The sequence below is a fragment of the Carassius carassius genome, chromosome 24 (genome assembly GCF_963082965.1).
Source record: "Carassius carassius chromosome 24, fCarCar2.1, whole genome shotgun sequence".
Taxonomy (NCBI): domain Eukaryota; kingdom Metazoa; phylum Chordata; class Actinopteri; order Cypriniformes; family Cyprinidae; genus Carassius; species Carassius carassius.
This window is the reverse complement of record NC_081778.1, coordinates 29551044-29560758: the sequence shown is the minus strand read 5'-3', so window position 1 is coordinate 29560758 and position 9715 is coordinate 29551044.

Below are 9715 nucleotides of genomic sequence, written 5' to 3'. Positions count from 1 at the left end.
AAGGATGCACAGAGCATAAAACACTAAGGTAGCACGAAGCAACATGCAGCGTGGTAAAACAACACTTCACAGAGAAACACAGAACCAGGCAGTCCAGATAAAGGGGGGATAATGATTAACAGGTGGATATGATGATGTTGATGAGAAAACCAGACAGAGCTGGAAACTAATGATAGCAGAAGGGAAGGATGGGAATTGCAGTCCTAGAACTCAGGTGACAAGGAACGCATGAGACCGGAGAGAGGTCAAGGCGCGCGCTCAGTGACAGGCGCGCGCTCCGTGACAGAGCCCCCACCCTGCGAGCGGCTCCGGAAGCGAGGACCTGAACGACGGCGGGGTCTTCCACGGGGTCTTGGAGCGGGACGATCTGGGTGAGTGTGATGGTAGGTGGTAAGAAGAGCAGGGTCCAGGACGTCCTGAGACCTGACCCAGGAACGTTCCTCAGGGCCATAGCCCTCCCAGTCAATCAAGTATTGCAGTACCCCGCCGCGACGTCTGGAGTCCAGGATGTCTCGTACCCGGTATGCCTCCTCGCCTCCGACCTCAATTGGGGGAGCCTGCACGGAACCGATCCCCTCCTGAGCCTCCTCTCTCCTGGGAGCGGCAGCGGGTCTGAAAAGTCACATATGAAAGGTGGGTGAGATTCTATAATGTGCTGGGAGAGCCAAACGAAATGAGACCGGAGTGATCTGTCGAAGAATCTTGAAGGGCCCAATGAAGCGAGGGGACAACTTCTTGCTTGGGAGCCTTAAACGCAGATCACGGGTGGGGAGCCACACCCACTGTCCAGGCCTATACCGCGGACCCTCACGTCTCCTACGATCCGCATGAAGTTGAAAGTGGCGGATGGCACGTCACAGATGGACATGAGCGGTATTCCAAGTGGCCTCGCTGCGTTGCAACCACGTATCCACTGCAGGGAGTTCTGACGGCTCTCCTGACCACGGGAAGAGAGGGGGAGGGAAATCTAAGACACATTGGAAGGGCGTTAGACCAGTGGCAGGCTTTACCAGGGAATTTTGGGCGTACTCCGCCCAAACCAAGAATCGGCTCCAGTCCTGTTGGTTCTCGTAACAGTATGTCCGTAGAAACCGAATGAGGTCCTGGTTCGCCCGTTCAGCCTGACCGTTAGACTGCGGGTGGTATCCAGAGGTGAGGCTGATGTTGATATTGAGTTTGGAGCAAAGTCCCCTCCATACACGGGAAGTGAACTGAGGGCCACGGTCGGAGACAATGTCCTCGGGGAGACCAAACAGACGAAATACGTGATTGAGAAGTTCCTCCGCAGTCTGCATGGCAGTGGGTAGACCCTTAAGGGGAATGAAACGACAGGACTTGGAGAAGCGATCCACGACTGACAGCACTGTGGTGAATCCCTGAGACGGAGGTAAATCCGTTACGAAATCCACAACGATGTGGGACCACGGGCGCTGAGGAACTGGAAGTGGCTGTAAGAGACCGGCAGGTTTAAGGTGGGAAGATTTGACAGTGTTACAGGTGGAACATTGATGGATGAATTTGATAACATCAGCCCGGAGTGTGGACCACCAGAAGCGGTTGGAAACTAACTGTACAGTAGCAGTGATACTTGGGTGTCCCGCGCTGGGTGTGCAGTGAACCCATTGAAGCACCCGCTCACGGAGCTCGAGAGGCACGAAAAGGCGGTCCACAGGACACTCGGCCGGTACAGGAAGAGCTTGTTGAGCCTCAGTGACCTCAGAGATAATATCCCACTGCACAGGTGCCACGATCAGAGTGGGAGGTAGGATGGGTTCTGGCTTGGTGATTTCGTTGAAATCCTCGAACTGACGAGACAGAGCATCAGCCTTCCCGTTCTTGGACCCAGGTCTGTACATGATCCTGAAATTGAAACGGGAGAAAAACAGTGACCAGCGAGCCTGGCGAGCATTCAAACGCTTGGCAGACCTGATGTATTCAAGGTTTCGGTGGTCTGTGAGGACGGTGAAAGGTTGATGTGCCCCCTCCAGCCAGTGCCTCCATTCCTCCAGGGCAGCCTTCATGGCTAGAAGCTCCCGGTCACCCACATCATAATTGCGCTCTGCCGAGCTTAACTTGCGGGAGTAAAAGGCACAGGGAAACATTCTTGCAGGGTTACCGTGACGTTGGGACAGGATCGCACCCACTCCAGTGTTCGAGGCGTCAACCTCCACGACGAACTCCCTCTCCGGGTCTGGATGATGGAGGATGGGTGCGGCAGTGAATCTCTCTTTCAGCTGATTAAACGCTGCAGTACACTCAGAAGACAATCGGAAGCGCTTCCCGCCCTGGAGAAGAGATGTGAGAGGAGCCACAATGAGACTGAAGTTACGAATGAACCTACGATAAAAGTTGGCGAACCCCAGAAATCGCTGTAACTCCTTCACAGAAGAAGGTTGAGGCCAGTCCACCACGGCCTTGACCTTGCTGTCATCCATGAGAACCCCCTCAGCGCTGATGACATATCCCAGGAAGGTGATGCGCGTCTGATGAAACTCGCACTTCTGAGTTTTGGCGTAGAGCTTATTCTTAATCAAACGTTTGAAAACTGCACGCACGTCCCGTACATGAGCTTCGAGAGTCTCTGAAAAAATCAAGATATCATCAATATAAACAATAACCCTCTGATTCAGCATGTCCCGGAAGACCTCATTAACGAAAGACTGGAACACAGAAGGACTATTGGACAGCCCGAAGGGCATTACCCGATACTCATAGTGGCCAGTAGTCGTAGAAAAGGCCGTCTTCCTCTCGTCACCTCTCCGTATGCGAATGAGGTTGTAAGCGTTCCTCAAATCCAATTTGGTGAAGTACCGGGCTGAGCGAAGCATCTCCAGTGCTGCAGGGACTAAAGGCAGAGGGTATCGATATTTCACAGTTACCTCATTGAGACCACGGAAATCGATGCAGGGCCGAAGACTCCCGTCCCCGGACGCCGGGGATGTGGAAGTGGTGATAAATCCTTTAGCAAGCTGTTCCTCGATATACGCTCTCATGGCCTCAGTCTCCGGTTGCGAAAGTGGATACACACGGCCGTGCGGGGGAACGGCTCCAGGTAGAAGTTCAATGGCGCAGTCACTGGACCGGTGCGGGGGTAAAAGTGAAGCCTCTCTCTCGCTGAAAGCCTGAGCCAGATCATGATATACAGCAGGAACTCCTTGCAGATTCACTCTCTCGGGGGAACTGTGGCTAGATTCAGGACCATGGAGAGCAGGCAAGCAGTGGGCGTGACAGAAAGGGGACCATTGATTGATTCTCCTGTCGACCCAGGAAATAAGAGGGTTGTGTCTCTCCAGCCATGGCAATCCCAGAATCACAGGATGAAGGGGTGAGTTTATTGAGTACAACTGAATTCTCTCCGTGTGACGAGACCCGAAGTTGAGCGTCAAAGGGCTGCGTGATGTATTGTACCTCCCCTGTCCCCAGGGGGCGTCCATCCAGAGCGGCCACAGCCACATGAGACTCACAAGGAATGAGAGAGATATTTTTAGACAAGGCAAACTCCAAATCGACAAAATTACCAGCGGCACCAGAGTCAATTAAAGCTCTTGTTTCACAACTACTCCCATTAAAATACAATGAAACTTCGAGGGTGAGAGAACGTGGAGAATTAATCAAAGGACTCACCGCAGAGGTATCACTGGATCTGGGTCTTACAGGACATGAAACTCTCTGATGACCGGCTTGGCCACAGTACAGGCATAATTTACTCCGCATCCTTCTCTCACGTTCCTCTGTGGTGAGATGTGTGAAGCCGACCTGCATAGGCTCGTAATCCGTGCCGGAAGGGGGAGGAGTAAAAAAGCTGGATGTGAGAGGCGTGCATCGAGAGCGGATGAGATTGTCGAGGCGAATGGCAAGCTCCATAAGTTCTCCGAGGGACATCCCATCATCGCGACACGCCAATTCCCCTTGCAGATGCGTTTGCAGCCCCCTACGATACAGCAGTTTAAGCGGTGACTCTGTCCACCCCGTCTGCGCTGCCAGGGTGCGGAAGGAAAGCGTGTAATCCGCCGCAGTGGAATTCCCTTTACTTAATGTGAGGAGTTGTTCCCCTGGTTCCTTGCCGCCAGCGGGATGTTCAAATACCTCTCTGAATTGAGACATAAACACATTAAAGGAGGGAAAGGTATGATGACCCCCAGACCAGAGAGCAGTCGCCCACTCCAACGCCCTCCCGGTGAGTAGTGAGCAGATGAATGAAACGCGGGACGCGTCATTGGGATACAGCTGGGGTTGCTGGCTGACGAATAATTCACACTGCAACAGAAATCCTCTACAGGCAGCTGGTGAGCCATTAAACTTCTCTGGTAGAGATAATTTGGGATTGCATGCAGCCGTACTCACGCTTGATGTGACGGGCACAGGTGCAACGGGAGCTTGAACTGAATTAGCGACCGCACTCTGCAGAGTGAGAGTATGAACAGACCTCACAAGTTCTTCGGTGAGATTCGTTAACTTGGTCAGCTGCTGTTGGTGTGTGAGTAACACAGATGCCTGGGAATGAACCTCGGAAGCAAGACTCAGGAAGTCTGCTGGATCCTGTGGTGGTGAAGTGTTCTGTAATGACGAAGTAGAGGCAGTCGGATCCATCTGCAGGACTTTATTGAAGCAGGTATCAAACCAAGGATGCACAGAGCATAAAACACTAAGGTAGCACGAAGCAACATGCAGCGTGGTAAAACAACACTTCACAGAGAAACACAGAACCAGGCAGTCCAGATAAAGGGGGGATAATGATTAACAGGTGGATATGATGATGCTGATGAGAAAACCAGACAGGGCTGGAAACTAATGATAGCAGAAGGGAAGGATGGGAATTGCAGTCCTAGAACTCAGGTGACAAGGAGCGCATGAGACCGGAGAGAGGTGAAGGCGTGCGCTCAGTGACAGGCGCGCGCTCCGTGACACTTCAGTCCAGTGAGTGTTCATCTTGAAACATTACTAGCAATATACTATCACGTTATTTTTGCATTAGTTAATAAAGATCAGTATCCGTTACTCCATAAAAAGATGCATGACCCATAGCCTTTTTGTGTGTTTCACTGGTTTTTATGCCAGTTTACATGAATGCACCATGTGAGAGTTTTCAGTGACTGAGGCTATTAAGGAAATGCTCTGTTTGGATTCAGCCACAACTTATTTATTCAGAATCAGAATCAGAATCAGAATGAGCTTTATTGCCAGGTATGTTTACACATACGAGGAATTTGTTTTCGTGACAGAAGCTCCGCAGTACAACAGAATGACAGCGACAGAACATAAAACACATAATAAAAGAATATAAAAATACAAAAAATACAAATAAGTAGATAAGAAATGACAATATACAAATTGACAATTGTAGGCAGGTATATTCCAAAAATGCAGTTATGTATGTACATGTATATTATGTGCAAAATTTAAGTGTATACTAAGTATGTGTGTTAGATAAATTAAGTGTATGTGTATATACATATAAAGTGTAGTGTGTTCAGTGTGTATCAGCTGTTCATAAGATGGATTGCCTGAGGGAAGAAACTATTCCTGTGTCTGGTCGTTCTGGTGCTCAGTGCTCTGTAGCGTCGACCAGATGGCAACAGTTCAAAGAGGGAGTGTGCTGGATGTGAGGGGTCCAGAGTGATTTTAACAGCTCTTTTGCTCACTCTGGATAAGTACAGTTCTTGAATAGATGGGAGAGTTGAACCGATGATTCGCTCAGCAGTCTGGACTACCCTCTGTAGTCTTTTGAGGTCAGATTTAGAAGCTGAGCTGAACCAGACAGTTACTGAAGTGCAGAGGATGGATTCGATGATGGTGGAGTAGAACTGTTTCAGCAGATCCTGTGGCAGGTTAAACTTCCTCATCTGGCGAAGGAAGTACAACCTCTGCTGGGCCTTTTTCACAATGGAGTCAATGTGAATGTCCCACTTCAGGTCCTGAGAGATAGTGGTGCCCAGGAACCTGAATGACTCCACTGCAGTCACAGTGCTGTTCATGATGGTGAGTGGGGGGAGTGCAGGGGGGTTTCTCCTGAAGTCCACAGTCATCTCCACTGTTTTGAGCGTGTTAAGCTCCAGGTTGTTGAGAGTGCAACAGACAGCCAACTCTTTAACCTCCTGCCTGTAAGCAGACTCGTCACTGTCCTGAATGAGGCCGATGAGTGTGATGTCGTCTGCAAACTTCAGGAGCTTGACAGAGGGGTCCTTAGATGTGCAGTCATTAGTGTACAGGGAGAAGAGCAGTGGGGAGAGAACGCAGCCCTGGGGAGCTCCGGTGCTGATTGTACGGGTGCTGGATGTGTATTTTCCCAGCCTCACTAGCTGCTGCCTGTCTGTCAGGAAGCTGTTGATCCACTGACAGACGGAGGTGGGCACGGAGAGCTGAGTTAGCTTGGGCAGGAGGAGGTTTGGCATGATCGTGTTAAAAGCCAAGCTGAAGTCCACAAACAGGATCCTCACATAGGTTCCCGGTCTGTCTAGGTGTTGCAGAACATAATGCAGTCCAATGTTTACAGAATCACCCAATAGACAGGTTCGCAAAATAAAGTGGATGAGTATTTGATTGGTCATATAATCTCATATTTTCATGTGTAAATCTTGAGAAAGTGCTGTTTGGAGTACATTTCATTGTTGTTTTGGATAGCTAAAATTAAGATGAACACATTGTAAAGTCAAAGAAACAGTTGTTTGGTTTGCCCTTTCCTTTGGCTTCAAAGGGCCATCTCCTCTGCTTTGATCAACCTGCATCATGTTGAGATCCCAGTTGCCTCATCCACTGACTAGCCTTGCTACTAATCAATACTGGCATTCGATTGCAACATACAGCGTGGCTGATGTTTTGTTTGTTTTCAGATGTAATGAACAGTCTTAAACAAGAGCGTGGGTCCAGAGATGACCCCCAGCTGGGTGTGACTGCAAGTGATTGATCCACAGCCATGTCTAATGGTTTCTCTGTGTAACAATATAAAAACCTTCATAGTATGGGATGAAGGAGGTGAGAACCGGCGAACTTTCAAATGAAACTTTAATAATTAAATAAACACAAAACAGCGTGACAGCCCCTCGTGGACGACTGCCGCACACAAACAAAACCAAAACACAAAATAAAATCCAGGCCTGGTCCTCTCTCATCCTTCACTGTTGTAACTCCTCCTTTTTATCCTTCCGGAGCTCCTCCGTGGAACTTGAGACCGGTGAGTGGTGCAGGTGTCGCTCATTTTCAATTACTCCACCGGCCTTGACCCGTTCCCATGGCTCTCGGCCCCGTCCCACTAGTCACACTCTGCTTGTTAGCATACTGTAGGTCTGGAGGGCTATAGTGATTGTGTAGCTGATTTCAATCTGTTATTCTTCAAATCAATGTTAAGATGTTGTCAAAAATGAAGTGTGTTATTAGTGCCACTGAATAGCATTGCAAGTTTAATTATTGTTTTCGAACAGATTTCCTGAATGCTTGTTTTGATGAACAGATTGTCCTATACAAACTCATGCACTGGTTGTTCTATAGATCGTTCTAACTATCATTCTATCATATTGTCTGTCATTCTATTTATCATTCCATCATTCTATATCATTATCTTTCTGTCTATATTTCTATTGTTCTATCTAGTATTCTATCGTTCTGTCAATTGTTCTGTCAATCTATCGTTCTGTCTTATACTTTTTAAATATAAAATTTTTATTATATTAAATTTTTATATATATATATATATGTATGTATTTAATCATTGTATCATAATTGACATTTTATATATTTAATTTGTTTTAAAAACAGTTTTGGATTGTTAGATATAGTTATATTTATATTGAATAATTTATACTGACATATTAATTAATACATTTTTATTTTATAGTATTTTTTTTTTTTTTACTGAGCTTCACATCATATATATATAGTCGTTTTGGTTTAATATAATAGATAATATATGATGTATTTTTTAAAATGAACTTAAATGATTTTAGCAAATGGATATATATATATATATATATATATATATATATATATATATATACAGTGGCTACAGAAAGTATTCAGACCCCCTTAAATTTTTCACTCTTTGTTATATTGCAGCCATTTGCTAAAATCATTTAAGTTCATTTTTTTTTTCTCATTAATGTACGCACAACACCCCATATTGACAGAAAAACACAGAATTGTTGACATTTTGCAGATTTACTAAAAAAGAAAAACTGAAATATCACATGATCCTAAGTATTCGGACCCTTTGCTCAGTATTTAGTAGAATCACCCTTTTGATCGAATACAGCCGTGAGTCTTTTGGGGAAAGTTTACATGAATTTACATGTTTAAAGTTCTAATTGACTTACTCTTTTCTTTTAGCATCCAAATTGCTTGCTTTTCTTTCAGAGTCGGCTTCCTCATCTTCATCCTGGTTTGTGTATGTGACATCATCGAATGCTAGACATACAGTAGAATGCAGAAGCAATGCATATAACTGATAAGACACATTCCCTGCTTTTATCTGAAGAATGATTGCAAAAGGACACAGCTGAACTCTTAGAAAGGCATGTGAGGCAACTGTTCCAATACTTCTGCTCACATCAGATAGGGAGATGAAACTCTAAATGTGCTGATCTTCTTAGCTGATAAAACATCTTTGTGTTGAATGAATCACCCAATATTCATTCAATATTCATGAGCCAAGCAGATTTATAATGTGTAACGACTGGGTGAAGGAGTGGCAGGAAGCAAGTGCGAGATGAATGATATTTAATGAAGACAATGAAACAATACAATACTGAGACACAATGCTGGGAGGAATGCACAGTCCAAGATGGTGGTGATGAATGATGATTCCGGAAGGCGGAGGTGAGTTGGCAGCAGGAGAGGGTGACACAGGAACTGCGGGGAAGCGAGCCAAAGGTAAGTGGTGTTGCTTGGTGGTGGGTTGCGTAGAGTGGACGGGGTCTGAGGAGACACGGACATCCAAAGCAGAAACACACAAGAAAGCAAAGCATAGGTCACTAACATGAAACAACGCTCTCACGAACACAAGACGCTTGACAAGCCAATATATAGGGATGAGTAATGAGTGACAGCTGTTGCTGATGACAATTAATGGAGACGCCCACAAACCAATCAGTGCTAACGCCTAACACACAGACTTCACTCACAAAGTGCAAAACCCAGAGATCATGGTTTACCGTGACAGTACCCCCCCCCTCTAAGTATGCCTCCTGGAGTTCCCAGAAGGGCCTACCTGCTGATTCTATTCATCAATAAGGGAGTGAACCAGTATGTCCCTAGCAGGTACCCAACTCCTCTCCTCCGGACCGTAACCTTCCCAGTCCACCAAGTACTGGAATCCTCGTCCTCTCCGTCTCGAGTCCAGAATACGATTAACCGAATAGGTCGGTTCCCCATCTACGAGACGCGGCAGCGGGGGAACCGGGGTAGGCGGATTAATACGTGAATAAAACACTGGTTTAATTTTGGACACATGGAAGGCGGGATGTATTCTCCTGTACGCTGGAGGTAGTTTGAGGCGGACTGTCACCGGACTAATGATCTTGGTGATAGTAAACGGGCCAATGAATTTGGGAGCTAATTTGTTAGAAACGGAACGGAGAGGAATATTGTTCGTAGAAAGCCACACTTTTTGACCCACGATGTAAACGGGAGGCTTTGACCGGAGGCGATCTGGACGTCACGAGCCATAAGTGGCCACCAGAATCGTTGTTTAACTAACCCCTTGGTTCGGCTTATCCCTGGATGA